The sequence below is a fragment of the Chrysemys picta genome, chromosome 3 (assembly GCF_011386835.1).
Source record: "Chrysemys picta bellii isolate R12L10 chromosome 3, ASM1138683v2, whole genome shotgun sequence".
In the NCBI taxonomy this organism is placed as follows: Eukaryota; Metazoa; Chordata; order Testudines; family Emydidae; genus Chrysemys; species Chrysemys picta.
This window is the reverse complement of record NC_088793.1, coordinates 192,461,222-192,487,900: the sequence shown is the minus strand read 5'-3', so window position 1 is coordinate 192,487,900 and position 26,679 is coordinate 192,461,222. Positions and strand designations below refer to the sequence as shown.

Here is a 26,679-nt window from a genome sequence, read left to right as displayed (position 1 = left end):
TTGGAGGGCATCAGAACTAGGGCTCATGGCTTGGTTTTGTCTAGGGAACGGGGGTGGCAGTATGGAGGGAGGGAGCAACAAGGACCTTTCAAAGCATACTTGTTTGGTGTTGAGGTTCAAGGAGTTAGAGTGCCTGAAAAAATGTTCTCTGCTCAACCCACTTGTATGCAAAGTCTTTCCTGCTCCAACCCATTGGCGTGCAGTTTTCCCTGCTCAAACCCCCATGGGCATGTAGTCTTTTCCCTGGGAGAATACCTGGGTTCACTGCAAGTGTAATTGGGTAAAATCCTTTGGGTCTTTGTTATACTGGAGGTCAGACTAGGTGATTTAATGGTCCCTTCTGCCCTTACATATCTATGAATAATCCATGGAAATGGCTCAGGTCTAAAATGAACCCCGAGAAAAGTTCATAGGCCTAATGTTTTCCTTGTGAAAAAGGGTCACACAAAGATTTCTCTTTCAACAGAGCTAACATATCAAGCTTCCTCTGCTCAGGGGGCTCACAAAGGCAATGTCAGATGTCAGCATGGAGGGTGAAAATATTATCCACTTGCCTGTTATATTTTGCTTTTACTTCTGGTAGCTTTAAGTAATACTGATGAAAATCTTTGAAAAATGTTAGTTATTGAATGTATTTGAAATTTTTGCCCCCAGCACTTGTGCCCAAGCAGGATTTACCCCCAGTGGCGGGCTGGCAGTGCTACCATTATCATCACTCTGCTACACAGGGCAGCTTTAAACTGGGGCCAAGCCTCACCAGCAAAACCTGTCCATGCGAAACACTCAGACAACACATCTATTTAGTGAATTGGCCATCCCCTCTTTTGGTGGCTGTGCCAGTTTCCATCCGACAATTCACAGTGTGCCTAATTGCCTCTTGCTTCTCCGAGCGCAAGGAGATAGAGAAGGGATGACTCATTTTCTTTGGGGAAGACAATTTAAGTCCCCAAAATATCTAGGTGAAATGACAGAAAATTGGTGCTACATCAATATACCCCAGCTGAGGATCTGACTCTTAGGCTACATCTACACTAGGAGCTAGGGGCGTGATTCCCCTGCTTGAGTGCACATATGCTAACTCAATAGCTGCAGGAAGGGCGGCCAGCACATCCCTTGGCCCATGCCGCTTCCCACAGGCCCCATTGGCCTGGAGCGGCGAACCGCGATCAGCCGAACCTGCGGACGCGGCAGGTAAACAAATCGGCCCGGCCCACCAGGGGCTTTCCCTGAACAAGCGGCGGCCCCGACTTTGAGAAGCCCTGCCTTAGATCATAGTGTAGACGTATCCTTAGTTTTGATCTTTCTAAGCAACTGCATTGTTTTGTATCTGTGACTTTAAGATTTGCTATTGTTTTTTTAAGGGGGCATCTGAAGATGGAGAAGGGAGTAAAATGGAAAAGCAAGATGGGAGAGAGAGAGAGAATAAAAGGGGGAAAGGGAGAGAGACAGATGGAGAGGGAGGGGGAAGAGAATGGAAGCCAGACGTGAGAGGACCAGAGTGTATGGATGCTGAGCTGGGGTGTGAAGAAGGGCAGCAGAGGAAGGGGTTGACCACACATCATGATGGATATGGATGTTAAAGTCCAAAATAAGAAGTGCAATATCATTAACTTTTGCTGGAGGCTGAGATAATAGAGGAAGTTGGTAATGGTGTGTGTGTGTGTGTGTGTGTGTTCCAAATTTTTGGACACTCTCTTTTGGTGATTCTTGCTAAAATGAACTGAGGAGCCTCACAGGCTAGCCAATGGCTGCTACCACTTGTGGGATCCAGTGCTGTCATTACCTTGGCGAGCCAGCTCTTTTCTGGCACCTAATTTGCCAGCGTGGGGGACTAAGGGCTTTAATAGAGCTGTGGGGTGGGGCAATAGCCTCTTTGGCTCAGGGATGATTGCTTTGCTCAAGTCCTCTGTCCTGTCATAGAATGTGATGCGTCTACATCTTGCCTGGCTTTCAGTTCACTTGTGCAACAGTGCAAACTGTGGACTGAAGATTATGGAACCAAGCCCATGCTAGCCACTGGAGTGAACCAGATTCTACTTTCCCCTCACAGGGGAACATCACAAGGGTCCACTATAGCCATCTTGTCTTTCCCTACTAATAGAGATATTTGGTTTGGACACACAGACTGGCTCTGGCCACAGTAGCCATGCCAGTGAAGAGCACTATCCTGGCCCTTAGTAACTCCTGAGATGTGAGTGATCCCACTAAATGGAGAGAGAGCACATCTAAGTGACCACGTTAAAAGAGTCCTGGCACCTGGAGAACCTGAGTGGGGGTGAAGTAATGAGGCCTATATCAGTCCATATGGTCTCTCATTACCCATCTTGAGAGGAACAAATAAGTTAGTGGTGTCTTATTAATTTCTCTGTCCAGGCATTGGTTCTGAAGTGAGAACATTTGCCTCCTTGGGAGATGGGACATCAGATATCATACCCTACCTTCAGGTATCTTGGTGGAGAAAGGTTCTGTTTCCAGTGGGAAGCAGGGAATGGATAACTGCCCTGACACAGATCACACATGATGAGGGCTTAGGTTGTGGGGCCTGAGCTATGGTTGATGACCAAGGATGGGGTTAGAGGCCAAGGAGGAGATTTTCAAAGGCACAAGGGACAGTTAGGCACCCTAATTACCCTTTGTACCTTTGAAAAATCTTCCACCACTTAATAGATCTGAGGCAGGATTACCAGCTGGGTGGTAGGTTGTTAGGAGGTTTCAGTATACATAATGGTCCAGATTCAGCCCTTGTGATAAACTGGTGTAACTCCCATTGATGTTCATGGGACCCACACCTGTCTACATAGAGCTGAATGTTACATACATGCATAGAGGCCCAATGGTACATTCATTACATTTACAGCTGTCCAATTTTTAATTGAAGCATGTTTTGTCTTCTTTGCATCATGTCCTTAGCAGGCTACAGTTTGGGCTGAACAAAGCTTTAAAATCTCTTTACAAGTATGATTTCAAACTGGTAAACATAATTTGACATAGCTGGGAATCTCCTAAGCAGAGATCTGTAACCGAACTAGCTCCTTTCACTTCTCCTAAAAGTAAATAATCCCACAGGACAGAATGCAGACACTGAGACAACAATACAATGGCTGCAGATAATCTCCACCAACTACATTAATAGAGTACTTCCATTTTCACATATTTCTCTGATTTTGTGAGTGTCACACATATAACAGAATGATGTAGTTACTAATGATGACTACCAACGTGTAATCTGTAATAAAGTCTAAAGATGTCTGCAGCACTAAATACAAAACACAAGTCAGACCAAAAAATGAGTATTTATGCCCCGTGAAAAATGTCTTTTTTTTTTTAATCTTACTCTCTACACACATACAATTCCACTCTCTCACACACAGTCTTGCTACTCTCACCTCTTCATCCCCATATTTGTGAAATCATCCTTTGCATTACCTTAAGGAAAAGTATGATATTTAATTTGCACTCATTTAGGGCTTTTGTTCCTAGTTAAGTCGCTATGATTTTTGCCATTGATTCAGTGGGAGTGGGATCATACCCTTAGTTTTAGCTTTATTGAGAATTTTTAAGGGTTATGTGAACATAAGAAAGGTTTGTTTTGACCAAAATGCCTGTGATGAATGAAAAGACAGTCATTTGCACTTGTGTGAGAAGAGATCTATTAAGAACTATCAATCCTTCTCATGACAGCTTATCGCCACTTGCGAGTCTTTAGGATTCGTTTCTTAAAATGCTAATGCAGACAAGTTCCTGTCTGTTGTGGGAAAAGATGGTGGACCTTTGTTAGATGAGACACTCTAGTGCAAATAAATGTTTCCTGTAAGAAAACATTTGGTTGGGATTCTTTTTTTTTATCTCCTAATGGTTTCCCCATGTACTTGCTGACACCCATAAAAAATGAACATCTTCAAAAATAAAAGCCAACTTTGCACACATGCCAGAGATAATTGTAGATTTACAATATACACTAGCTTTGTGAACACTGAAATATATACATTAGTGAGGCTCAGATACATTATGGCATGAAAGATGCCCCTCTGAGTAATTTACAACTTGAGGTTAGGATCTTAAAATCTGAGGTCCTGTCTTCAGTGCATGCGTATTAAAAACCACATGGCACTTTTCATAAGAGTTTGGGTTTGCCCCCAGCATTCCTGGCCAAACTTTTCCCTCTTCCCCCACTCTTGTCTCGTGTGCTGTGCTCTGATTGACCATATGGTTACCTCTCTGTACCCTAGAGATGGCTGCATGTCAGTGGTGAAATGGTTCCTTTATGTACACAGTTTGCAACCCTTTGGAAACTGCATAAATTCAAGGTATTGCATATGTACAATGATAGGGAAGAAAAATATCCTTTTAAAAATCTACAGCAATTGTCCAAAACACTCTAGCAACACCATCAAGATGTGGGGGTTTAAACCACTGTTGTAGAATACTCCAGTGTTTAATTCCTATTTCAAATGTTATAAGTTATTATTTGTATTGCAGTAGCATATCGGCGCCCCAACCAAGATCAAGGCCCCATTGTGTTCAGCGCTGTACAACCACATCTATGTAGACAAAGACTGGGAGGAGGCACAGAGAGATTAATTGAACTTCGTAATAGGTCAGTGACAGAGCTGAGATTAGAGCTCAGAGCTCCTGACTTCCAGACTATTACCATACCCACTAAACCATGCTCACTCAGAAGCAATTAGAGCACTTTGAAGATATCCAAATGCAGTAAGAAATACAGCTGAGTAGTAACATGAATCTACAGTAAGTAGAAGAGCTAGCACATCCCGTGTTACCAGTATACATAGTACCATTCCTGGTCTTCTCGGTGTTCACATCAGACCTACACTTCTCTAACTGCCAATGATCTGACTGAAGTGAAATATGCAAATGAGTGTTGGTACAAATGCATTTCAGTGAAATGTATTCAGCAGTAGTTATAAAGGTTTAACAGTGGCTTCATGACAGTCTATGCAAATTTTTATCAGCCTTAGATTTGGCCATTAAAAAAACCAGAGATTAAATGCAATTGCAGAGGTGCTGTGTGCAGACTGGTTTTCACTGACCTTGTGCGTACTTGCCCTGGAAACTGAGACTTGAGCATGATTTGCCATAGAAGCGCAGGAGAATTCAGGTCCTGGCCCTGCAAACACTTATGCATGTGCTTGACTTTAAGCATGTGAGTAATGTCATTTAATTCATTGGGACTATTCAGGGCTCCAATTTAGGAATGCATCCCTATTCAGGACAACACATAAGCATAAGGCCCATTGAAGTCCATGGAACTTAAGCGGATGCTTAAAATTAAGCCATATGTAAGTGCTGTTCTGATTAAGGATGTGCTTAAGACTGTGTTTAAGTGCATTCCTGTATCAGGGCTCGTGTGAGTAGAAGTAAGTGTTTGCAGAATTGGAGCAATACAGACAGCTCAGGGATGCTGAAAATATTCATTTCATTAAATGGTGCAACCATATTGTAAAAGCCTTGCCTAACGGTTAGTGCCATTTACAGAATCACATTCCAAGCAAGCCTGCAACATTAGCTTCTGGGATGATGGTTCCTGAACCTCCTGCCAACATTCAGGCTTCAGTGGCAGTTCTGCCTGAGTAAAGACTGGAGGACTGGACCAAAGCTCTTTGAATCCCTGGACCTTCCTCACTTAATTTAGGCCCTGAGGCAGCAAAGCACCTAAGCATGTGCTTAAAGTTAAGCATGTGATTAAATGATTAATTGAATCAGCGCCTAATTCTCTTTAAAAATCCTAGTGGGCAACATTATTTACCCCGCACCAGTTCTGCAACCACATGTGCCCTTTCTCACACGGGTAAATTTCACACTCCCAGAAGTATTTGCATGATTGGGGACCATGTATAATTTCAATCTAAAATGAATAATGTTGTATTATATTATTAAATATAAATTCAACTGTGCTTTCTGTGCAATGCTTAGAAAAGAGGTGATATCTTATATTTTCAGCAAGCACATGAAGCCAGCACTTATTACTGACAAATATAATTAAATCAAAAAATACTGTGGGCCAGATTTTTAGGTGGTGTAAATCAGAGTAGCTCAGTTGACGTCAGTGGAGCTATACCAATTTGCAGCATCTGAGCATCTGGTGCTGTATGTATGAAGAGATTTGTATGCACATTTGGCTGACCGTAGTAATTAAAAAACAGGATTAAAACAATAAAAAGACCTTTGCTTCAACTATTAGAAAATCATTGTAAGATTAGTTGAATTGCAGGAGTTACTGTCAGGGGGAGCTCTTTAAGGGCGAGAAACTTAAACCAAATCACCAGCGAGAGACTGAGGGGACATACTGTACCATCTCTTTTTAAGCAGAAATCCCTATAGAAATCAACAAGGAGTGCTCACCTAAAAAATCAATCACATAATATGGCCCTGAATCTTTTGCTCTGTTGCTGAAAGTCACAGAGAAAAATCCTAAAATTATACAATTATAATAATAAATCAATTCAGCATGTCATTTCAGCTTTTCTACATTAATAAATTAACCATGTAACATTGTTCAAAATTATGTCAGTTACGCATATAATAATCTTTTAAATTAATGAAGTGATGAAGCAGTTTGATGACACCCATGATTTACAGGGCTGCTTTTAGCTAATGTTAAAAGCCTTTCATTTAATAAATTGCCCCCAGGAGAAATTACCAAAAATGAATATTTTCTATGCTAAATGTTCCAAGGTTTACACTTTTTCAATATATTAACAAATGGCAAGGGAGAAGCATTTTTCAAAATATATCTTCCTTTACATATATTTAATTGAAATTAATTAGTATATTACTTTAGAAGGAAATGATCACAGAGAAAGGTGCAGGATCATTTATGAGAGTTTCTCACAGCAATAAAACAGAATTTAAACAATGGGATTAATCATGTCTTTAAAAATTTTATGATAGATTAGGAATCATTCCAAGCTTTCTGATTAAATAGAAGGACCTTCCATACAGACTAGAACAAAAAAAAATCTGACTATTCCACTGCAATTAATATTTCTCTAGTTTAATTATGTTGGAAAGTGTGCATGCTGAATATTTACAAAGCTTAAAACAAAATTCCTAGTAAAATTCGTAAGATCTATTTTGCATCACTTCTAACTTACGTTCTGTATGCTGATGTATTATATGCAAGATGTTATGACTATTTAATATTTCCTATTTTTATGTGTGCTTTATAATAAGCAAGCTTTAAAGATAAGGTAAAGTATACTTTCTCATAGGCTAGGTTGGGATTCAGAACTCTTAATATGAATCAGTATAGTACGTCTTATAAAAGAGGTTAAAATAGGGGTTATAATTATGAAAGCTCCATAGATTTGAAAGCCAGCACAGTTCACCTTTGCATGTGATACCGTCACTAGAAAGGAAAGGAGATATATAGGACTATAAAGGAAAGCCTGTAATTGATGCTCTCTGTACTTATTAGGATTTGTTTTAGTAACATCAGGGACTCGTTTTTGTACTACCTCTGAATAAATAATGTGCACAGTAGGTTGGGTCAATTCCTTTTCACTTTGAAATATTTGTAGTTATTGCCCTAAAATCAAGAATAATTCATTGGTTTTCATGAGCCAGCTGGATATATTATGAAGAATAGGTGCAGTCACTAAGTTATTTGGGGATTCTGTAATGGCTGGCAGTGTAATAGAAAAATGGCCACTAACCTTTCCAGTGGTCGCAGGGCATTTTCAATCTCAATCAGTGGCATTTTTCAAAAATAAACATGTTCACACAAAAAAGTATTGCACTCAGATGTTTGTATTTGAATCCACCCAGGGCTGAATTCTGCCCTTGGATGCACATGTAACTTTGATTCCCATGAAAGCCCCACATAATTATCTGAGGACAGAGCACGGCCCCCTGTAAATAGATCACAAATTCTCAAGTACATGTTTATTAAAAGAAAGTGAGATAGCGTACCGTACCAAGGAAGACTGACAGATGTTCGAAGTGTAAGGTTTGTTCCCCATTTGCAGCCTGTCGGGAGACCTGGCTTCTGGCTCTGCCATTGAGTTATTGAAACATCTTAGGCAAGTCACTTAACTTCCCTTGATGTCAATTTGCCAGTCTCTCAAACTGATATAGTAATACTACTTACCTATTGCACGGGGTGTTGTGATGCTTTGTTAATGTTTGTAAATTTCTTTGCTATCCTGGGGTGAAAAGAGTTATAGATGTACAAAATAGTTATTGTTATTGTTGATGATAATAATATACTTATTATACTTGGCCCTATTTAAGATATTTCTAGGGTACCCACTGCAGCAGTATCTAAGCAAAGACAAGTAAGGAATATTATAAAATAAATAAATAGAGGAAGATTAATTATTGTTAATTGATTACAATACAAAACCTTTCACCTGAGGCTCTTAGGGACATTTACAAGCATTTCCCACCATACACCTGGGACGCGTACTACTTAAATATTATAGATATTTTACACTGCAGCACAAAGAGATTAAGGGCTACATTTTTCATATCCTTTCGCCCACTAAAATATCCACATACGCTTCTGCTCTGAGCTGCCATGGGGAATTAGTACACATGGGGTTTCGAAATGAGGAGGCCAGGCATGTGCAACGTTTGTGCATGCGAAGGATGGACACATGCAAATAACTGGGTTTGGGGGATAGATGCTTACAACCTAGTTTCAGAATTGTGGGAGGGGGTTTATAGACTGATTGGCACGGACTAGGGCTATTCATGGCTTAAGCAGGTGTAAGCGGAGATGATGTACCTCACTCCTCCTCTGGCTGCTGGGCCATCAAATGCAGTTCAAAAGAGGCACCAGCTAAGGCATAATGATGTATCAGTTGATTGCTTCTTTACTCTGTCTCTAGTGGCTTATCTGGATAGTTTCCAGACCACCAACTGCATGGCTAGTTTTAATAATGGAGATATCCTATCTCCTAGAACTGGAAGGGACCTTGAAAGGTCATCAAGTCCAGCCCCCTGCCTTCACTAGCAGGACCAAGTACTGATTTTGCCCCAGATCCCTAGGTGGCCCCCTCAAGGATTGAACTCACAACCCTGGGTTTAGGAGGCCAATGCTCAAACCACTGAGCTATCCCTCCCCTTTTGAGCAGAATGTTCTGAGCTACCTGGGCCTCCTCTGGTTTCCTTTGGCTAAGTTTGTCCTTTGCATGTGTATGAAAGTCCTCCAACTTCTTCAGTCCTTCTGCAACCATTCACCATGCCAATTCTATTAGCTATTGCCTCCTTTTCTGAGGAACGGCTTACACCTCATGGGAGATCCCTACATGAGCCTTGGCTCATGCATCAACATTTCTTCATTGAAAAGGTTTGTCTTTTCACTGAGAGATTGGACTTTCTTTGGGACTGTTTCCTTCAGGCTGCTCTGCTCCATTCTACCACCATTACCATAAAGGCCATCCTGGCCATTCAGACAAGTTGTGCTACCACAGCCTCTCAAGTTGTGCAGTGGGCACTGTTTCTTGCAGAGTACATTTTCAGAGCAGAGTCACACCTTATAGTGAGTAGGATCAGTCTCAGTGTCAACGGAAATGTCCACCTGTATGTATTTAGCAATGCTAAACAACATCCATAATACTTTCTTAACATTGTCCAACACAAAGAATGTGGCAGTTACACTTTCTCCAGATTTGAGGAGACTAGCAGGGCCAGCCTTATAAGCTTAGATGGGGCAAATAATGACCTACTAATCTTCTACAGTTTTCAGGACATACTGGGAAATATGTAACAAGCTGTGGGGCATTATGATCCACTGAGGAGTCAAATGAGGGATTACACATAGCACTAATTTAAAATAATATAACAAGACAAACAATTGTTTTGAGGGAACGTGTGGCAGTGAATCTATCTTTTAATTCCATATGTAAACCATATACATTGACTGGAACTGAGAGTCAGTATAGAAAATTCTTGCCCCACAAGTTACATAACTATAGAACATAAGAATGGCCATACTGGGTCAGACCAAAGGTCCATCCAGCCCAGTATCCTGTCTACCAACAGTGGCCAAAATGCCAGGTGCCCCAGAGGGAGTGAATCTAACAGGTAATGATCAAGTGATCTCTCTCCTGCCATCCATCTCCACCCTCTGACAAACAGAGGCTAGGGACACCATTCCTTACCCATCCCGGCTAATAGCCATTAATGGACTTAACCTCCATGAATTAATATAGTTCTCTTTTAAACCCTGTTATAGTCCTAGCCTTCACAACCTCCTCAGGCAAGGAGTTTCACAGGTAGACTATACACTATATGAAGAAGAACTTCCTTTTATTTGTTTTAAACCTGCTGTCAATTAATTTCATCTGGTGGCCCCTAGTTCTTGTATTATGGGAACAAGTAAATAACTTTTCCTTATTCACTTTCTCCACAACACATGATTTTATGTGCCTCTATCATATCCCCCCTTAGTCTCCTCTTTTCCAAGCTGAGGCGAAGGTTGGTTTCAGTTTTCAAGCCATTTGGCAAACTTTTTACATCTGATTGCAAAGTAACACCGAGTCTAACCTTAGCTGTGAAATTGCCAAATTGGCCTGCAGATGATTAATTTGAGTAGCTTTGCTAAAGGAAAACCTCTGACGTGGTTACTGCAATAATGTGACACTGAGGGACCCCAAAGGAAAATCAGTCAGCTTGATAAGGAGAGAGATTTGCTAGATATATATTTTTAATTGTTATTCCATCCGTCTACTTTCTTTTTTCCCACTTAGATAATATAAGTAAGAATAATCCTGGATCCTAAACAGTGTCTCCTGGGCTCTTGCAGAGTGATGTCACGGTATCTTAGCGAAGTGTGTCCGTCAGAAGGTGCTGAGGAGTGCTGAGGATACACACCTTCTTTGGGATGTGCCGGGAATACATCACACTGTAGGACAGAGTTTGTCTGAATGTTCAGAGAGAGCAGGAGGCTCCACCAGCTTCAGCTTGTTGGAATTTCCACCTGGACATTCCGTCGAGAGAAGGGGCGATGTTCACTCCCCATTGGAATAAGCAGGGGAGTGAACATCACAGGGGCCAACAACGATTAGTCTAGAGACTGGGGAATTGAAGACGAATCCACCAAGCTAGGGGAGAAGCATAGGGAGAATACAAGAAAGGGAAGGGGTCATTCACACACCTCCAGCATCCAACGCCAAACTCTTCATCGGGGTTTTTTTTTTTTTTTGTCTGTTTGTTTCAAAGCGTGAAGAAGGTTTCAATGAAACAAATGGTTTAGTATTATCTCACAATGGAAATTTCCTGCCGATTTTTTTTTTTAGAGTCTGCAACTGCTGGGAGTGGACATACCCCTGACCCTATTATGACTTCCCCGCACCCCAAAACCACCCCAGAGCTGGAAACCCAGGGGGGAGGGAGGGGAATTCTTGGGCTGTCAGGGGGAGAAAGCATGATACTGTTTTCATGCATCTTCCCTTCTGCATGTAGCATTTGACTGGTATTTAGTTTGTTCTCTCTCTGGAGAGAGACTGGATGATCTCAGCCTTGCTGCAGATAATGAGAGTTTTGCCTGCCTACAGACTGTGCAATTGGACTCTCATTTAAATATAAAACATGTCTACATAGGTTTCAATACAAAGAAAAATCATAAAATGACGGTAAGGACCTGACTTAAATGCATAAAGGTTTAAGGCTGCCTCAGTTCTTAATATACCCTAGAGTGCTGGGTATTGCCTCTCATGTACAACCTGACTCCTACTGAGGATCAGGTCCTTTAGTCCTCAAAATGGTGAGTGCGCTTGTGTATTGTATTCACTGCACAGAGATGGCACTGGTGCCTTAACGCTGAATTGGTTAGTTGAGGGCACCAAATAGACCAGGAAACTGACCCATTGCCAACAGCTGGTCCTGCGGCACCAGCGCTGAAACCAGTTCAACCACTAGTGTGGATGGGGCAAAACTGTTCCAGCACCATTGCCATAAGGTGTCACTGAGTGTCAGTAACAAGGTATTTCCTCCGTGGAACCCAGCAGTTGTCAGCCGTGGGTCTGTTTGCTAAGTGTGATGTCATCTACATGCCTATGTCCTTTTAACCTGTACCCCTCACCCCCAGAAAGGCTTCATTAACTTCATTATCAAATATAAGTGCTGCATGTAGTGTGGTTTAACATGGATTCCCTGCTTTGTATCTGCTTTCCTTGGTTTTTAAGACTATTATGGAAGAGCTATAGAACCTGGTGGTTTCTGAATGATTGTCAGTAATGTCAGCTACATGCCTATGTCCTTTTAACGTACGGTTCCCCCTGCCCCAGGAATGGAATGCCAGCTGAGTTTCATTAACTAAACAGACTAATCATACTGTCATACCTCGCACACCCTTCATATAAAGCCTTCGGAGCAGTTTGATAAAAAATTAAGCCTCACAAAACCCAATTTTCAAAGGGATCAACTGACACATATAGAGGTTAAGGACCAAACTCTGAGTCAGATCCTCAGCTGGTGTAAATCTCTGTAGTGCCACTGAGGTCAATGATTGACACCAGCTGAGGATCTGATCCTCCGTGTCTAAAGTTTGGCACCTAAATCCATAGTGAGGCCAGTGCTGAGATACCTCTGGAAATATTCACCTAAGTGACTTACCCACAGTTATACAGTGAGTCGGTGGCATGGCTGGGAAACCCGGGAACCCACACCAGAGTCCTCAGTCTCCTGCTCTAACTACTAGACAGCTAGATTTCTAGGCCACCTTGCTATTACTCTGTATCAACCATATTGGGTTACTCTACAGAGTGACACTGCATATTGTTATCACTATGCAAAATTCACCTGAAATAGGTATTTGTCACCGAATGCTATCTAGCAGCATATTATCCTTACTAAGCAAAGTCCCATCATCATCAATGGTGCCCATAAGCTGTCGTACTCGTGATCTGTTAAAGAACATTATGAAATTGCATATAGTGTGGTTTAGCGTAGTAAAGTATCAGAGGGGTAGCCGTGTTAGTCTGAATCTGTAAAAAGCAACAGAGGGTCCTGTGGCACCTTTGAGACTAACAGAAGTATTGGGAGCATAAGCTTTCGTGGGTAAGAACCTCACTTCTTCAGATGCAAGTAATGGAAATCTCTAGAGGCAGGTATATATCAGTGTGGAGATAACGAGGTTAGTTCAATCAGGGAGGGTGAGGTGCTCTGCTAGCAGTTGAGGTGTGAACACCAAGGGAGGAGAAACTGTTTCTGTAGTTGGATAGCCATTCACAGTCTTTGTTTAATCCTGATCTGATGGTGTCAAATTTGCAAATGAACTGGAGCTCAGCAGTTTCTCTTTGGAGTCTGGTCCTGAAGTTTTTTTGCTGTAAGATGGCAACCTTTACATCTGCTATTGTGTGGCCAGGGAGGTTGAAGTGTTCTCCTACAGGTTTTTGTATATTGCCATTCCTGATATCTGACTTGTGTCCATTTATCCTCTTGCGTAGTGACTGTCCAGTTTGGCCAATGTACATAGCAGAGGGGCATTGCTGGCATATGATGGCATATATAACATTAGTGGACGTGCAGGTGAATGAGCCGGTGATGTTGTAGCTGATCTGGTTAGGTCCAGTGATGGTGTTGCTGGTGTAGATATGTGGGCAGAGTAGGCATCGAGGTTTGTTGCATGGGTTGGTTCCTGAGTTAGAGTTGTTACGGTGCGGTGCGTGGTTGCTGGTGAGAATATGCTTAAGGTTGGCAGGTTGTCTGTGGGCGAGGACTGGCCTGCCTCCCAAGGTCTGTGAAAGTGAGGGATCATTGTCCAGGATGGGTTGTAGATCACTGATGATGCGTTGGAGAGGTTTAAGCTGAGGACTGTAGGTGATGGCCAGTGGAGTTCTGTTGGTTTCTCTTCTGGGCCTGTCTTGTAGCAGGAGGCTTCTGGGTACACGTCTGGATCTGTTGATTTGTTTCTTTATTTCCTTGTGTGGGTATCGTAGTTTTGAGAATGCTTGGTGAAGATCTTGTAGGTGTTGGTCTCTGTCTGAGGGGTTGGAGCAGATGCGATTGTACCTCAGTGCTTGGCTGTAGACGATGGATCGTGTGGTGTGACCGGGGTGGAAGCTGGAGGCATGAAGGTAGGCGTAGCGGTCGGTTGGTTTTCGGTATAGGGTGGTGTTAATGTGGCCATCGCTTATTTGTACGGTGGTGTCCAGGAAGTGGACCTCCTGTGTAGATTGGTCCAGGCTGAGGTTGATGGTGGGGTGGAAGCTGTTGAAAGCATGGTGGAATTCTTCCAGGGCCTCCTTCCCATGGGTCCAGATGATGAAGATGTCATCAATATAGCGTAGGTAGAGAAGGGGCATGAGTGGACAGGAGCTGAGGAAGCGTTGTTCCAGGTCAGCCATAAAAATGTTGGCATATTGTGGGGCCATGCGGGTGCCCATAGCGGTGCCACTGGTCTGGAGGTATATATTGTCACCAAATTTGAAATAATTGTGCGTGAGGATAAAGTCACAGAGCTCAGCAATAAGTTGTGCTGTGTCATCATCAGGGATACTGTTCCTGACAGCTTGTATTCCATCTGTATGTGGGATGTTAGTGTAGAGAGCCTCTAAATCCATGGTGGCTAGGATGGTGTTTTCTGGGAGGTCACCAATGCATTGTAGTTTCCTCAGGAAATCTGTGGTGTCACGGAGATAGCTGGGAGTGCTGGTGGCGTAGGGTCTGAGTAGGGAGTCCACATATCCAGACAGTCCTTCAGTGAGAGTGCCAATGCCCGAGATGATGGGGCGTCCAGGATTTCCAGGTTTGTGGATCTTAGGTAGTAGATAGAATAACCCCGGTCGGGGCTCTAAGGGTATGTTGATTTGTTCCTGTGTTAGTGTAGGGAGTGTCCTGAGTAGATGGTGTAGTTTCTTAGTGTATTCCTCAGTGGGATCTGAGGAAAGCGGCCTGTAGAATTGGGTATTGGAGAGTTGTCTGGCAGCCTCCTTCTGGTAGTCAGACCTGTTCATGATGACAACAGCACCTCCTTTATCAGGCTCTTTGATGATAATGTCAGGGTGGTTTCTGAGGCTGTGGATGGCATTGCGTTCTGCACGACTTAGGTTATGAGGCAAGCGATGTTGTTTTTCCACAATTTCTGCCTGTGCACGTCGGCAGAAGCATTCTATGTATAGGTCCAGACTGTCATTTCGACCCTCAGGAGGAGTCCATGTGGAGTTCTTCTTCCTGTGTTGTTGGTGGGAGGGTATCTGTGTATCAGTGCGCTGTTCAGTGTTATCATGAAAGTATTCTTTGAGTCGGAGGCGGCGAAAGTAGGCTTCCAGATCACCACAGAACTGTATCATGTTCGTGGGGGTGCTGGGGCAAAAGGAGAGTCCCCGAGATAGGACAGACTCTTCTGCTGGGTTGAGTGTGTAGCTGGATAAATTGACGATATTGCTGGGTGAGTTAGGGGTACCCCTGTTGTGGCCCCATGTGGCAGGTAGGATTTTAGACAGCTTACGGTCCTTTTTCCTTTGTAGAGAGGTGAAGTGTGTAATGTAGATCTCCTGTCTTATTTTAGTAAAGTCCGTTTGTGTGGAGGGTTGGTTATTTATGAGAGTCTCCAGGTTGGAGAGCTCTTTCTTGATGTTTTTCTGTTTGCTGTATAGGATGCTGATCAGGTGGTTCCTCAGTTTCTTTGATAACGTATGGCATAATCTCTCACTGTGGTCTGTGCAGTATGTAGATAGCAATGGATTTTTCACCTTCAGTCCATTTGGTATGATGTCCATCTGTTTGCATTTGGAAAGGAAGATGATATCTGTCTGTATTTGAAAGAAAGAGCTCTCCAACCTGGAGACTCTCATAAATAACCAACCCTCCACACAAACGGACTTTACTAAAATAAGACAGGAGATCTACATTACACACTTCACCTCTCTACAAAGGAAAAAGGACCGTAAGCTGTCTAAAATCCTACCTGCCACATGGGGCCACAACAGGGGTACCCCTAACTCACCCAGCAATATCGTCAATTTATCCAGCTACACACTCAACCCAGCAGAAGAGTCTGTCCTATCTCGGGGACTCTCCTTTTGCCCCAGCACCCCCACGAACATGATACAGTTCTGTGGTGATCTGGAAGCCTACTTTCGCCGCCTCCGACTCAAAGAATACTTTCATGATAACACTGAACAGCGCACTGATACACAGATACCCTCCCACCAACAACACAGGAAGAAGAACTCCACATGGACTCCTCCTGAGGGTCGAAATGACAGTCTGGACCTATACATAGAATGCTTCCGCCGACGTGCACAGGCAGAAATTGTGGAAAAACAACATCGCTTGCCTCATAACCTAAGTCGTGCAGAACGCAATGCCATCCACAGCCTCAGAAACCACCCTGACATTATCATCAAAGAGCCTGATAAAGGAGGTGCTGTTGTCATCATGAACAGGTCTGACTACCAGAAGGAGGCTGCCAGACAACTCTCCAATACCCAATTCTACAGGCCGCTTTCCTCAGATCCCACTGAGGAATACACTAAGAAACTACACCATCTACTCAGGACACTCCCTACACTAACACAGGAACAAATCAACATACCCTTAGAGCCCCGACCGGGGTTATTCTATCTACTACCTAAGATCCACAAACCTGGAAATCCTGGACGCCCCATCATCTCGGGCATTGGCACTCTCACTGAAGGACTGTCTGGATATGTGGACTCCCTACTCAGACCCTACGCCACCAGCACTCCCAGCTATCTCCGTGACACCACAGATTTCCTGAGGAAACTACAATGCATTGGTGACCTCCCAGAAAACACCATCCTAGCCACCATGGATGTAGAGGCTCTCTACACTAACATCCCACATACAGATGGAATACAAGCTGTCAGGAACAGTATCCCTGATGATGACACAGCACAACTTATTGCTGAGCTCTGTGACTTTATCCTCACGCACAATTATTTCAAATTTGGTGACAATATATACCTCCAGACCAGTGGCACCGCTATGGGCACCCGCATGGCCCCACAATATGCCAACATTTTTATGGCTGACCTGGAACAACGCTTCCTCAGCTCCTGTCCACTCATGCCCCTTCTCTACCTACGCTATATTGATGACATCTTCATCATCTGGACCCATGGGAAGGAGGCCCTGGAAGAATTCCACCATGCTTTCAACAGCTTCCACCCCACCATCAACCTCAGCCTGGACCAATCTACACAGGAGGTCCACTTCCTGGACACCACCGTACAAATAAGCGATGGCCACATTAACACCACCCTATACCGAAAACCAACCGACCGCTACGCCTACCTTCATGCCTCCAGCTTCCACCCCGGTCACACCACACGATCCATCGTCTACAGCCAAGCACTGAGGTACAATCGCATCTGCTCCAACCCCTCAGACAGAGACCAACACCTACAAGATCTTCACCAAGCATTCTCAAAACTACGATACCCACACAAGGAAATAAAGAAACAAATCAACAGAGCCAGACGTGTACCCAGAAGCCTCCTGCTACAAGACAGGCCCAGAAGAGAAACCAACAGAACTCCACTGGCCATCACCTACAGTCCTCAGCTTAAACCTCTCCAACGCATCATCAGTGATCTACAACCCATCCTGGACAATGATCCCTCACTTTCACAGACCTTGGGAGGCAGGCCAGTCCTCGCCCACAGACAACCTGCCAACCTTAAGCATATTCTCACCAGCAACCACGCACCGCACCTTAACAACTCTAACTCAGGAACCAACCCATGCAACAAACCTCGATGCCTACTCTGCCCACATATCTACACCAGCAACACCATCACTGGACCTAACCAGATCAGCTACAACATCACCGGCTCATTCACCTGCACGTCCACTAATGTTATATATGCCATCATATGCCAGCAATGCCCCTCTGCTATGTACATTGGCCAAACTGGACAGTCACTACGCAAGAGGATAAATGGACACAAGTCAGATATCAGGAATGGCAATATACAAAAACCTGTAGGAGAACACTTCAACCTCCCTGGCCACACAATAGCAGATGTAAAGGTTGCCATCTTACAGCAAAAAAACTTCAGGACCAGACTCCAAAGAGAAACTGCTGAGCTCCAGTTCATTTGCAAATTTGACACCATCAGATCAGGATTAAACAAAGACTGTGAATGGCTATCCAACTACAGAAACAGTTTCTCCTCCCTTGGTGTTCACACCTCAACTGCTAGCAGAGCACCTCACCCTCCCTGATTGAACTAACCTCGTTATCTCCACACTGATATATACCTGCCTCTAGAGATTTCCATTACTTGCATCTGAAGAAGTGAGGTTCTTACCCACGAAAGCTTATGCTCCCAATACTTCTGTTAGTCTCAAAGGTGCCACAGGACCCTCTGTTGCTTTTTAGCGTAGTAAAGTTTCCGTGTAATCTGTTAAAAGGGCAGCCAGGCTCACCGCTTGAATGCCAAGCAGATTCACTTTGAATTAGTTACGAAATTAAGTGAGGAAAAATGAAAACAAATATTCTGTTTATTAAAGTCTGTTATGCAATTGTGATATTTCACGGTGACAACGACGGATAGAAATGTGCTCTAAGAAAAACGGAGTAGGTGTTGCTCAGGCTTATTCTCCGAGGGGAATATGTGCCCCTCCGCTTCAGTGCCTCTCTGACTTCCATGGCCAAAATGTAGGAGCTCAGCTCCAAGCGGGGAGAAGAAAGCGTGTGTGAGATATGGTTACCCTGCAGGAGGCAGAGCCTGGGAGCAGTCACTCAGTGTGACACGTTGGCCTTGGTACAAGGAAATTTAGAGCCACAGTATCTCATTCCCTTGAGTCCTAATGTCCGCCTTCTGCAATCAGTTGGACAGTAGCTATCAATTGTGATTGATGCACGCCAACCAGTGCTGTTGTCTCATTCTGCTCTATCCCACTGCCCAGACATAGAACCTCCTCTGAACAGGGCCCATAACCAATGATCAATTCTTAATCCCCCTCTGTATACAGGCAGATTCCACTTGTCTTCAGTACAGATTATGAGTGCTAGATGATTGCAAGTCTCGGTCCCATTTTGAGCCAATATCTTCCCCTCCCACACAGGGGGGGAAATCTTAGGTGAAAACCTCCATGGCTTTGGCTGTCAGCTCCCTTATGGAGAAGACCTGTAGAATTCTGGGCAGAACAATAACATTTCTATAGAATTTTTAAAGATGCCTCTGGATTCTCTATTCAATTCTATAGGTTGGTTTAAAAAATCTGTGGAAAAGATATCATTATATATTAAATTCTTGGTTTCATCCCTGTTAAATTATTTCCACAAAGGATAACTTCTCTGCATTGTCCCCTCTGAGAGGAGGAGCTGGTGGCATGGCAGAGAGAGCAATGGGTTTGGCTTCGGGGGGGGGGGGGGGGGAGGGCTGGAATTTATACATATAAATCCCATGGATCTAAGGCACATTATGGAGAGCCTCTCTGCTTCCATAGCACCCTCTCTCTGCCTAGCCCTGCAACAATGAAAGCCCAACTTGTAAGGCTGATGTGTTGCCCATGGCTGCTCCCCATCCATATTCCCGTAGCTGGTTGGAAGAAGCTGCAGAGGGGATGGGAACAGAAGAGGAATATTGTTCCGGAACCCAAGAGACACAGACGCCCTGCCTGTCTCCCTGCAGCTCTTCAGCAAAAGTCACTGTGTCACGTCAAAGCCAGTGAGTGACCTACAGGGACAGGGGCAAAGCGGAACAGGACACAAAAGGAGCTGGGCCACCTCATGTGTCTTGGATACTATTTCCAGACCGATGCATTGTACAGACTGCCGTGCGGGGAACCGAAGGAGTCTGGATCGGCCAACAGATGAATGTGCACATGGATGAGGACACTGTGGCTACCACAGAGAGAGAAAGAGACCGGCTGCAAAAAGGAAGGCTAAAACATATTGGTTGGTTGGCAGAGAGAATGAAATGAGGCCAGGCCTTCTTGGCTCCTAGGGAGGACTGTAAAGCAAGCTCTTGTCCCTGGTAGGCTGAGCTGGACAAGAAACAGGGTATGTCTACACTGAAAAAAAAAAAAAAAAAAACCCTGTGGCAGCAAGTCTCAGACCTCAAGTAACTGTCTTAGGGCAGGTCTTCACTACGGGGGGGGGGGGTCGATTTAAGATACGCAAATTCAGCTACGCGAATAGCGTAGCTGAATTCAACCCATCGGAGCCGACTTACCCCGCTGTGAGGACGGCAGCAAAATCGACCTCCGCAGCTCCCCATCGATGGCGCTTACTCCCACCTCCGCTGGTGGAGTAAGAGCGTCGATTCGGGGATCGATTGTCACGTCCCGACAAGACGCGATAATTCGATCCCCGAGAGATCGATTTCTACCCGCCGATTCAGGCGCATAGTATAGACCTAGCCTCAGGCTCACGGGGCTTGCACTACAGGGCTAAAAATAGCAGTTGTAGACATTCCTGCTTGGGCTGGAGCCTGGCCTCGGAGACTTTCACCCCTCACTGGGTCTCAGAGCCCAAACTCTAGCCCAAGCAGGAACATCTGCACTGCTATTTTTAGCCCCATAGTGCAATCCCATGTCAGCTGACCCCGGCTCTGAGAGTCCCTGCTGTGGGGGGGGAGGGGGGAGGGCAGGAATGGAGGTGTTGCAGAGTAACTGTACCCTGGTCTGCTTGGGAAGAACTGATGTCAATTCTGCCTTGCACCTTGTGCAGTCATTTAGATCGCTGCAAAGCAGATGTAAAATGCTAACAAATCAGCGTGGAAGCATTTTGCAGTGCACCCACTTTGCACAGATCTAAATAACTCCACAGGGTGCAAGGCAGTGGAGTCAGGCCTGGCAAGTGTCTTTGCTAGAAGTCAGGATTTGTCTGAAACCTGGTGGATGTAGACCTTAATTCAGCCTGCCTATGCAAGGACTGCAAGACTGTGCTGAAATGGTTAAATTAAATAATGTTGGACCTACAGAAGCATTAATCTCCCTCCCACCCCTTTGAAAAAAATGGCAAGAGCAATTAAGTGCACTTTAATTAGGGACAATGATTATTATTACTTGCAGTGGCTTTTTGCCCCAAACCATAAAACCCTTGCACCACTAGCTGCAACGCATCCAAGAAAGGAATCATTATCAAGAAATCTATATTTTTTCATATCCACAGCTGATGAAGATTTTGCTTCAGAAAGAGAGAGAAAAAGAAGATGATTAAGGCTACCTAAAATTAAAAAAAATGCTTAACTGCTGTAAATAATTTTATAGGGGTGAAAAATCGCATCTGGGCTGATGACCTGTATGCCAAGCTTCAATCCAATGCAGTTTAACATAGGAGAGATATTAAAAACTGAAGAATCGATTATATATTTGAAAATGTCAACAGACTCTGGCAGGCTGGGGTGCTAGCAGGCTGTCGTTAAGAGGTCAATAAGATATAATAAAACATCCAAGAAGGAAGAAGCCTAGTAGTGTTATATAGACATTTGCTCAGGTTTGCAGGACAGCCAAGTACTCTCTATCTTATGTTACTTTAGATATTTATAAATTATTTCCTACGTTTTATCACACGTGCATATTCATTTTTAATGCTTAAATATACATTAAGAGTAATATTCAATAAAGAATTATACCTAATTCCATCAGGAGCAAAGCTAAGTAAATGATACATGCAAATTTGAGCAGGGATTGGCATCATTAATCCACAGGCTGTCTCTCCTCAGAGGACTTGCCAGTCACAGGCCTGTCTGAGCTCGCAGTTTGGATTCAAGCCTAAAGGCCTTGAAAAAAATCTCTCTTTATGTCAAGGGTCCTTACCTCTATAAACTCACCACCCCCACACCCAAAGGAAGGAAAAGAGCCTGCTGCTTGCACATAATAGCTAAATCTTTCTGCTACCTCCTGCACAAGCCAAGGAGAGTAGGTGGAATAAAATGCATTTTAATGATAATTTGAAGAAGAAGAAGAAGAATACATGTCACTGACATTGCACCTGCTGTCAGAGCAATTGACAAACATCCACTAAAGCCTCACAACAGCCCCCAAAGGTAATTATGATTATTCTTGTTTTGAGATGAGGCAACTGAGATACAGAGAAGGTGTGACTTGCCCATGGTCACACAGCAATTCACTGGCAGATCAGGAACAGAACACCGAGCTCCTGACTCACAGTCATATGCCCCAACTGTTTGACACAAGTCCTTCCCAATTTGGTAGTCTTTAACTGAGATCTTGATGAGTAGATGTTCCTAAGTGATGGAGCTCTGATGCCATAGCATTGCTTCAGGTCTTTGAATTATACATTACCAGAGTTCAAAGGCCAAAGCCTATTCCAAAGGAAGCCAAGGGCAAAGCACCCCTTAACATCAATGGCAGCAGGATCAGGCTCCAAAATGGATTACAAGTCAGAGGCCATGTGTGATGATAAACTCTTGCAGCCAGACGCATGTACAAAATGCAGTGTAATTTAGAGGCATTTCCTCACTCTGACTTCAAAGCTTTACAAACCCCGAGTCTTTACATTCAATTTTTTCTCTTACATCAAGTCTCTCTTTTCAAAGCACAATGAAAACATTTTATTACAATGCAGTGTATGTATTTCAGGGGGGCAGCTACAGTATTTCTTCTCTATCATCGCCAGTTAAAAGGATTTATTTTTAGTCAAATGTAATACTTTTGATATGTAATGTGCCAAAAAAGAACTATATAATTAAAAGTGGGATTAGACAGAAAGATGAGATGTAAGGCAGATAATTAGTGAACTGTTATAATTAGAATGTGCCTTTAAATCCCATAGTCACTTCTATTATGAAAGGGACATCGTTTGGTTAACTAATATTTCCCTTAATTAGATATTTTTCCTTTTCCATTTGCTATGGAAAGTTTGAGTTGAGTAAAATCACAGTGTTGCAAAACTGACTGCAGGTCATTTTCTACTACAAATCACCTTTGTTTAGGAATAAAATCCAGGTTCATTTTTTAAAATTTACAGAGGCGCTATTACCAGTTTATCAAGCCCCTTTTCTCCCACCCTTTGTTCCAATTAACCCTGACAGTGCATGTAAGAAAGATTGTCCCTGTTATAATAATAGCATTTAGATGAGATTTTATTAATTTGAAATGCATGCAAACCAAACTGATGCAGAAATCCTATCTATGAAATAAAAATACACTGCAAGATGATTGAAAGGATGTAGAGCTGTAGCAGGGGACTGTTCTGACAGCTGTTGTAGATGAACAGAAACCAGCAAGCCTCTCTAAAATGATAGCCTTACTGCCATTTCTCTGCTAGGCTCTCTCAGTCTCTCCAGCGGGGACTGGTCCTGATCCTTCTCTCGTTAACAGTGGTGTAAACTAGCAACAATGCCACTGAAATCAATCGTGGTACATTGGTATAAAACGTGAGAGAGGAAAAGGATAATCAGGTCCATTAACTTCACCTGAGCAGTGAAGTTAATGATATAGTGGATAGCTATGAAATCTGAGCCTTGGAGTTAGGGCAACATTTCAGTGTTTTGCAAACACTGGGTCTAACATAACTGCTGTTAGAAAACATTAGCAAGAAGAGGGGTCAGTGCATTTTTGGGAATGGGGCTTGTAGTGATAGCAGCAAGAGAGAGGCAGCCATATAAACAGAATCAAGGGAGAGAGGGCAGTTTATGAAAATAGGAGCCACTCTGTTTTTAATCCTGAAATCTTAGAGGTTGAGAAAGCTGGGGAGAAACTGGAAGAGCTTAGCTTGAATGTAACACCCAGGGGCTTCATTGTGATATTTCAAAGAGTAAGAGAGAAGGGCAGGGGGGAAATCATCAGATGAAGCACAAGTTTTATTTCATATAGCTACTGTTTTTTGCGGATCCCTTTCTCAGGAGCCTAGCTCTCCCCAATCATTGTATAAGGAGTCTAGGGCCTGGTCTACACTAGGAGATTATGTCAAATTTAGCAGCGTTAAATCGAATTAACCCTGCACCCATCCACACAATGAAGCTATTTAGGTCGACATAGAGGTCTCTTAAGTTCGATTTCTGTACTCCTCCCCAACGAGGGGAGTAGCGCTAAATTCGACATGGCCATGTTGAATTAGGGTAGGTATGGATGGAAATCGACGCTAATAGCTCTGGGAGCTATCCCACAGTGCACCACTCTGTTGACGTTCTGGACAGCAGTCCGAGCTCGGATGCTCTGACCAGCCATACAGGAAAAGCCCCGGGAAAATTTGAATTCCTTTTCCTGTCTGGGCAGTTTGAATCTCATTTCCTGTTTGGACATCGTGGCGAGCTCAGCAGCACTGGCAACGATGCAGAGTTCTCCAGCAGAGGTGACCATGCAATCTCAGAGTAGAAAGAGGGCCCCAGCATGGACTGATCGGGAAGTCTTGGATCTGATCGCTGTGTGGGGCGATGAGTCCGTGCTTTCAGAGCTGCGATCGAAAAGACGGAATGCAAAGATCTACGAGAAGATCTCAAAAGCCATGACAGAGAGAGGATACAGCCGGGATGCAACGCAGTGCCGCGTGAAAATCAAGGAGCTGAGACAAGGGTACCAGAAGACCAAAGAGTCAAACGGACGCTCCGGATCCCAGCCCCAGACATGCCGTTTCTACAAGGCACTGCATGCCATTCTAGGTGCGGCTGCCACCACTACCCCACCACTGACCGTGGACTCTGAGGATGGGATATTGTCGACGGCCGCTTCCTCGGAGATGTTAGCGTACGGGGAAGATGAGGAAGGTGAGGAGGAGGACGAGGCAGTCGACAGCGCTTACAACGCTGATTTCCCAGACAGCCAGGATCTCTTCATCACCCTCACAGAGATCCCCTACCAACCATCCCCAGGCGTTAACCCAGACCCTGAATCAGGGGAAGGATCAGTCGGTAAGTGTTTTAAACATGTAAACATTTATTTTGAACAGAACAGGAATATTAACAATGGGTTTTTCATTATTTGTTTGCCCTAGGCGCTTAATGTTTTAGTCCTTGGCAGTGCAACTACTGCAAAAGAATCTAACAATGTCCGGTTTATCATGATTAGTTTGCCCTAGGCACTCTACTTTTTAGTCCTTGCCAGTGCAGCTACTGGAAAAGAAGGTCTATATGTCCGGGGATAGAGCTGAAATCCTCATGGGACATCTCCACGAAGCTCTCCTGGAGGTAATTGGAAAGCCTTTGCATGAGGTTCCTGGGGAGAGCGGCCTTATTGTGTCCTCCATGGTAGGAAACTTTTCCTCGCCAGGCTATCATCAAGTACTCTGGGATCATTGCCTTGCAGAGCATGGCGGCATACGGCCCTGGTTTTTGCTGGCTTTCATGCAGCATGCGTTCTTTCTCGGTCTCAGAAATCCTCATCAGAGTGATGTCGCTCATGGTGACCTGCTTAGAATTAGGGGAATGTTACTATTGGGACTGCTTGCCTGTTCCTTTACAGAACTCTCACCGGCGGTTTACAGCCACGCGGTGGAGGCAGGAGAGGGGCAGCATACAGGGATCTTTCCCGGGGACAGCCGCGAGGGGGTGGGACAGGAGCAGAGTTCATGCTTGCCGGATTGCCGGCAGCAGGAACTGGCCAACGATAGGAGCATTGCTTTGAACGTGAAAGGAGGGTACTGCTCTAATTTAAGTTTTAAGCAGCCAAAAGTCTACGGCTTACCATGTCAGCCTGCTACCCGAATTCCGCTGTCCTGCCCCGCTTGTCTGATCTCCACTGCAAGACCCCAGGCACTGAATGCGAAGGCCGAAAATTCGACCTTGTCCTGAGTGCGCATGTGATAGGTGCTGTGCATGGTCTTGTTCACAGAGAAAGACTATGTTCATTGTTCACAAAAAATTATCTTTGTGAGGAATTCACTCCCTTTTTCCCATCCCACAGCTGCGAATGTCTCCCGACCTACCCTGGCATCCCCCTCGCAGAGGCTGGCGCAGATTAGGCGGAGAAAGAAAAGGACACAGGACAACATGTTCTCAGAACTTATGGGCTGCTCCCGAGCCGATGCGGCCCAGCAGACCCAGTGGAGGGAGAACATGTCGCAATACCAGCGAGCACACAGCGAACGGGAGGAGAGGTGGCGGCAGGAAGACCAGCAGGCGACTCAAACGCTGCTTGGACTAATGAGGGAGCATGGACACGCTCCGGCGCCTTGTGGATGTTCTACAGGACCGGAGGCAGGAGGACAGAGCCCTGCTGCAGTCTATCTCTAACCGCCCTCCCCCGCCAAAAACTCCCATACCCCCCTCACCCAAAGTCCCAAGAAGGAGGGGCGGCAGGGGCTGTGAAAACTGTCACTCCACCCCTGCAGACTGCTCAAGTACCAGAAGGCTCTCATTCCCAAAAATTTGATAAGTCCTTTCCTTCCCGCCTCACCCAAGCCCCCGTCCCAGTTTCATCCCCTAACTGTGTAGTTGCTAATAAAAGATACGTTTCTGTTAATTACTGTTTCCATCATGTTCTTTTAGGGGAGAGTGTGTTTGAAGGGGGGAAGGAGGTTGGTAATTGGAGAGGACAGTCACCTTTACCAGGGTACAGACACGGGGGCAGGTTCAGCAGAAGGTCACACACACATTGCAGTCACTAGGCACCCTGGTCAGTCTGGGAGGTGGTTTTCATGTTCTGTGGGGGGGAGGGAGGGCATGTGACTTTGTGGTGAGGGGGGGCAGATAGAGATCTTATGCAGCTGTCCTTATCCTGGATCACAGAGCCACGCAGCAGGGGATCTGTAACCGTCCTCCCCCGCCACAAAGTCACATAGCCCCCACACACAGAGTCCCAAAAAGGAGGGGTGGCAGGCTCCATTGA

At 44.4% G+C, this 26,679-nt stretch overlaps 2 long non-coding RNA genes across 5 annotated transcripts in view; one reads left to right on the top strand and one right to left on the bottom strand.

Moving 5' to 3' along the window:
- LOC135982554 (uncharacterized) overlaps nucleotides 1-26,347 on the top strand; it is a 228,096-nt gene extending 201,749 nt beyond the window's left edge. Inside the window, exons 1-2 of one of the 2 annotated variants that reach the window (XR_010599958.1) lie at nucleotides 20,548-25,040; nucleotides 25,756-26,347. This is a non-coding gene — a long non-coding RNA (uncharacterized LOC135982554). Of the gene's footprint in view, nucleotides 1-20,547; nucleotides 25,041-25,755 lie in introns of those variants that run through there. The other variant, XR_010599957.1, reaches the window with a different exon arrangement.
- The window catches only part of LOC135982553 (uncharacterized), a 103,436-nt gene that overhangs the window by 56,899 nt on the left and 19,858 nt on the right, over nucleotides 1-26,679 (bottom strand). The gene's annotated exons all lie outside the window — the stretch shown is intronic.